The sequence below is a fragment of the Carcharodon carcharias genome, chromosome 7 (genome assembly GCF_017639515.1).
Source record: "Carcharodon carcharias isolate sCarCar2 chromosome 7, sCarCar2.pri, whole genome shotgun sequence".
Taxonomy (NCBI): Eukaryota; Metazoa; Chordata; class Chondrichthyes; order Lamniformes; family Lamnidae; genus Carcharodon; species Carcharodon carcharias.
The window spans coordinates 140,038,992-140,044,991 of record NC_054473.1 but is presented as its reverse complement, the minus strand read 5'-3'; positions in this window follow the sequence as shown (position 1 = coordinate 140,044,991).

Sequence of the window (6,000 nt, the reverse complement as noted above, 5' to 3'; positions counted from 1 at the left end):
GACGTCAGTGTCCTGAAGCTCAAGGGAAAATTTGGCCCAGTATTTCCTTTTCTTAATGTGTATATAGCTATTTGTGTACAGACACAAGCTATATTTGCACACATCGCTTTTCACCTGCATAACCTTAGCTTTTATGTTCTGTTCAACGTAATTAAATAATATTTTTACTCAGGAGCATGAATACTCACACACCTTCATTGGAGACAATATGTTCCGTAACAGCTTATTTTTGCTGCTATATCCAGACAAAAAGAGGAATAAATTCAGATTTGGCAGAGTTAAATCTTAGAGAACTAAGAAAATATTTTTGTGCATCAATGCACCTCAAGGGTTTTGATAACTAATAAGCTGCTACATTCACCTTCTCAGCTCACATATGAAAAACAGTCGCCTGGCTGAGACACATGAAATAGGAGTAGACCATATGGTCCATCGAGCTTGGTCTGCTATTCAATACGATCATGGCTGATCTTGAGTTTCAACTCCACTTTCTTGCCCATTCCCCATATCTGTCAATTCCCTGAAAGACCAGTCTTAATTGTATTCAATGATGGAGCATTCACAACCCTAGAGAATTCCAAGTATTCACACCCTATTCTACCCCATCAAGCCCCTTCAGAATCTTGTATGTTTCAATGAGATTGTCTCACATTCTTCGAAATTATAGAGTATATAAGCCCAATTTACTCAGTCTTGCATCATAAGGACAACTCCCTCATCCCAGGGATCAATTTAGTGAACCTCCATTGTACCACCTCCAATGCAAATATATTCTCCCTTAAATATGGAGCCCAAAACTACACACAGTATTCCAGACATGGTCTCACCAAACCCTGTACAATTGTAGCCTGACTTCTTTATTCTTTACTCTAATCCCCTTGCAATAAAGGCCAACATGCCATTTGCTTTCCTAATTGCTTGCTGCACCAGCATGGACACCAGAGTAGATCCAGCGAATTAAGAAGGGGGACAGTGCAAGTTTTTTTCTTGATTCTTTCGTGGGATGTGGCTGCCAACATGTGTTGCTCATCCTTATTTGCAGTTGAACCGACTGGCTTGATTGGCTATTTCAGAGGGCAGTTAGGAGTCCAGCACATTGCTATGGGTCTGTAGTGACATGTAGGCCAGACCAAGTAAGGACAGCAGATTTCCTTCCCTAAAGGATATTAGTGAACAAAAAGGGTTTTTACAACAAATTCTAATAGCTGTCACGGCTAACGTTACTCAAGAACCAGAATGGATGTGCCACCACTCGCATGTGGAAGGTCCGAAATGTTTTCAGACTTGGGTCTTATTTGAATACAGGTGGTGAGATACAGACACTAATGGACACTTCACTAGAGCTCTGGCTGTGCAATGTTGGCAAATCAGGCCATTCTTGTGCTTAGCCAATGGGCAGCTCAAGCATAGGAGAGCAATTCCAAAGCGGGGGGGGGGGGGGGGGGTGTGGCTGGCATTGGCTGACAGTTTGTTGCAATATTTTTGCTAAGATAGGAAGAGTCCTCTTCCTCCCCACAAAAATTCCCCCTGAAGAAAAAATTGTGGGCCTTCTCTAGAGCACACTGCCCGTTAGGTGGAGCCCATGCTGCAGCCTTGCGTCCAATTCTGTTAATATTTCTGCTTAACAAGATCATGCTGATACTACTGCAAGTTTTTGCAAATTAATGCCGATGCAGTGCGTGGGGCTCTGAGGAATTTCCCGCAAAATACATTTTAGGGCTTTTCGTAATAAAATCTCTTTCCAAATTTTTACTTTGGTTGAACTGGGCTGACTGGCTTAGAGTGCTTAGTTAGACTTCCAGTGTGACAGTTACTTTCTTGACCTTGTAAACATCCAGTTTGTCCAGCTCTCGTGCATTATGCTGGGTTCAGTTGTCCTACACTGGTTCTAGCACATCAGTCATTGTAATTTGTTTACTTTGTGGGGGAATGGCGCAGTGCTGCTATCCAAAATAGAAAATTTATCTTTCATATGATTCATGACACCTTCACTGAAGTATTTTCATGTCACTTTTATTACAGCCAAAATAAAAGAAATTAAAAGATCAGTTACAATAGAGAAAGAAAACATTTTGTTTCTGAATGAAGAAACACATATGCTTCACTGAAATGTCAATCGGTAAAACATCAACTATCGCTTTTCAATAATTAAATCTTAAATAAGACCACAAATTTTAATACAAAAAAATTAAATACAAACCAAAGTAAAAATATTAAACATGATTGATTTTGGTTTACAGGCTATTTTGCTAGCCATCCCTAACTTGACTACTGCATTAAAGAGGAGCTTTTTTAAAGCATTTGGCCTTATACACAGAACTCTCCTTTAAAGGAGGCACAGTTAAATTGAGCACACTATGCTAAGAAATTGCCATACAAAAAGCAATTCCTACAATACAGTACATAGTAAAATAACTCTTTTTGGTTGCAGAACAAATAGATGAAACTAACAGTGGAGATGTTATTATATGGGTGTCATACGGTTGCTTATTACATGATTAACCTGGTTTCTTAAGAACTTAGAAAATAATTACATCTGAGAAACCAACATTCTTAAACTTTGTCATTGTTTACAATTTGTAAAATGGAAACACTAACTGAGCAAAAAATCATAACTCTCTTTTAACCCATTAAAAAGCATTTGAGCTATTCTGAGGAAAAATTTAGTTAGCATTCCATTTAAGTATTACGCTTCACTCAGTACCTTATTTCTCAACCGGTCACAATGACATCACTGTCATAAAAGAAAAGTAGTTTTTCCATCTGAGTCTTCTCAAAGTCTTCAGAAATCATGCAGAGGCATGTCATTTACTAAAAGCCATGCCCTTTAAGTTCATGTCAAACAAAATAATCATCTGAAGCTACATTACACAATGTAAAATGGCTAGCTCTCCAGGCACTGGCAGAAATGGCAGGTGGGCCTAAAGAAAGTCTGTACAGCCTGTCACTGGAAAGCCTTCTGAAGTCTGTGCCCATGTAGTTACAAGGAAACAAAGCATGTCAGCCTGCCTTTCAGAACATCTTCTTGGCAGTCTGTCTGACAAATGCTGAGTTTTGGCTGCAAAACATCGATGGCAAATCTTCACTTCACAGAAGCAGTACTGCTCTGATTACGAGAGGCAACCCACGCCATGAAGATATCCCTACAGAAGACACAAGATTTTAACCTCACTGCTATTGCATTTAAGCATAAGCAATATTGCACAAAAATTTTCAACATTGAAATATGTCCTCCAAGGCCAGGTAGATGAATAAACTTCAGTTTTTTGCTGCCAATCAATCTGAACATGTGAACGAAAATGACATTTTAGCAAATAGCTGAAATTAGATTTTAGTGACAACATGCATCTTAACCTTTATCACATCAGAACTTGCAAGGAATATTTCAGACAAAAAGTAATAGGTAAGATGCAGGTTGACAGGTTTCTCAATCTTACCACAATCCCCTTACCTATCTCATAATTTCAAATCTGCAAATAGGATGTTTGTAACTGGGGGAAATAACACAGGCTAAAAGCATCAAACACTCTCTTCAATAGAATCTTCTGTAATTTTTCAAAGCCCTGTTTACATGTTGGTGTTTTATGGTAAACAAGCTGGCAGTAAAACTCAACCAGTAGTAGTACAATAGGATTTACACTGTTAAGCACTTAAAGTGTAATTTTTCATAATACATAGAAGCGTTAACTGGGATTCAACAGAACATCACAAAATAGCTTTTTTTAAAAAACAGCAAATAGTGACATGCAGCCCAATTTTTGTTTCTGCTTGTTGTTTCCACATTTCACACTCTATGGCTAATAGGAAAAAATACAAAGACTGAGCCATCAGCACATGTACTACTAGTTTCATTGCCTGGAAATAGGATGTGCAGAAAATATCAGCATCCAAATAATTTTTAAATATGTACACATTTGTAAGTACCATGTACACCACTCAAGAGGTCAGATATTTATATATTTTTATTCAGAGTTACAACAAAAAAGGAGCAATTAAATGGCACAATTAACTCATAGCTGAAATTCATGTTCACACCAAGGCAGAATGAGAGACCTTTAGATACATAAACAGCTCCCGTGGCCCTAGTGCTACAATGCATCACAACTACATCACAATTTACTGTTTGAATGACCACACTGGCTGAAGCAAACTTTTTAACATTTTCAAAACCCACCAGATTGGTCAGTGGACATCGATGTGTCCTATATAACACATTATCTGTGATGTACCTATTATGACCTCCATCTATTCTAAGCTCCCCAGCTCAGTGGTAGACTTCCATCCTTAAAAAGCAGTTTAGCCAGTATGATCCGTGCTTCATCAATGAAGAACATATGTCTGTACATTCAGAAGATTCATCTTCCTGTACATTATTACACTTGATCGGATAATCAGTGTTTCTGTTCCAAATTGACGTGATTGATGACCGAGATCAAGTTTAGCATAATGAAAATGGATATACTAAGACCGCTACTTAGAATCATTTTGAAAACAACATCAAAAGTATTGCCTAATCCTTGTTTCCAGCCACAAAGGAACTTGCTCCAAAAATGTCAGTTAAGTATCACCTACCACTGCAGATATTAACATTTTGCAAATGGAGAGGTTTTTATTTACATTTGTGCATGCTGTTTGCACAGGAATCATTTTTGCTTTGTGTGTCTTGAATAATACACTTTTATTTAGATAAAGTAACTAATCTGATAAAACAGGTATATGTGAAATGTTACCTGCAGTGGTTAACTACACACTCGCTGCTACAGTATTCATTATCCCACTCCACGCTCTGGATTGGTGGATTTGTGCAGCCAGTCCTCATGCATCGTATTAGAGTGGTAGCACCCACAGGAGCTGGTGGGGGAGAGCTGATGATAGGCTGGACTTCAGGCGGAGGTGGTGAAAAGGTCTGGAAGTAGTTAAAAACTATTTAAATAGGCGAATCTTTTCTAATTAATCCAATTTTTAAATGGTTCTCTGGTGGACAGCAAAGAGCCGGAGAACTTATTTATCTCTGTAGTGCTCAACTGAGATGTAAATGTAATAGAATAAGCATCAATAGCTGGCAAGGAATAATGATACTAACTCTTCTTGCAGTGATTAACTAGGGGTCCCTATAAGGTGTTTTCAGTCCAATAGCTTGCCTTCATACACCAAATGTGAAACTGCACCTTGCTCCAGCCTCATGATAAGCAGTGTGTCTACACAATGAAAGGGAATAAAGAAAATACCCAGTCTAGGTTCTGAATACTAAGGTCAAGCATTAAACCTTATACATAGTAACAGAACTCACAATCATTCTTTTCAAGTGAGTGATTGACCTGCGGATACAGGAATGAAGAAAATTATACTTGCTTTGGCTTCCAACAGACAAGAGCAGGCAAGGCTTGCATACAAATTAGAGAAGCAAAATACTCCGCAGCAAAAGAGGGGTCATTTTAGGCAATGCCATCTCAAAAGAGCATTATATTCTGAGAGCTTGTCTTGTGAATTCCACACAATAATTGGTAATTACAATTCAAATTAAAAATGAGTAAAAATACCATTTTGCACGCTTTAATCTTAGGATTTAATTGGATCAACAGTATGTGGTTCAAGTATGCTCCCTTGCATTTTCACAAAGCAATGGTAGCGCTGGAAAACTGGGTGGCGACACTTTTTGAATCACAATCTATGTATCTTTGTTACATGCAACATAATTACAAAAAGACTAACAAAAGCAAAAACACACACTCAAATATATTCCTGCCTCCTTCCTTTATCTGATACATTACAACAATACCACGTTGCCATGGAAACAAACAGATAACCTGTATTGAAAGAAAACAATGATAGATTACATGTACATGTGGTGTCATATCCAATTAAGTCAAATTGACTGTGTACTGCACTATGCTCCTGCCCACACGGCAGATCAATAAATATGGGCTAAATCCAACAAAGTTCTCTATTTTTTCCCATCCCAACCTACTAAGTCCAAGACAGATCATGCTACTCTGATCC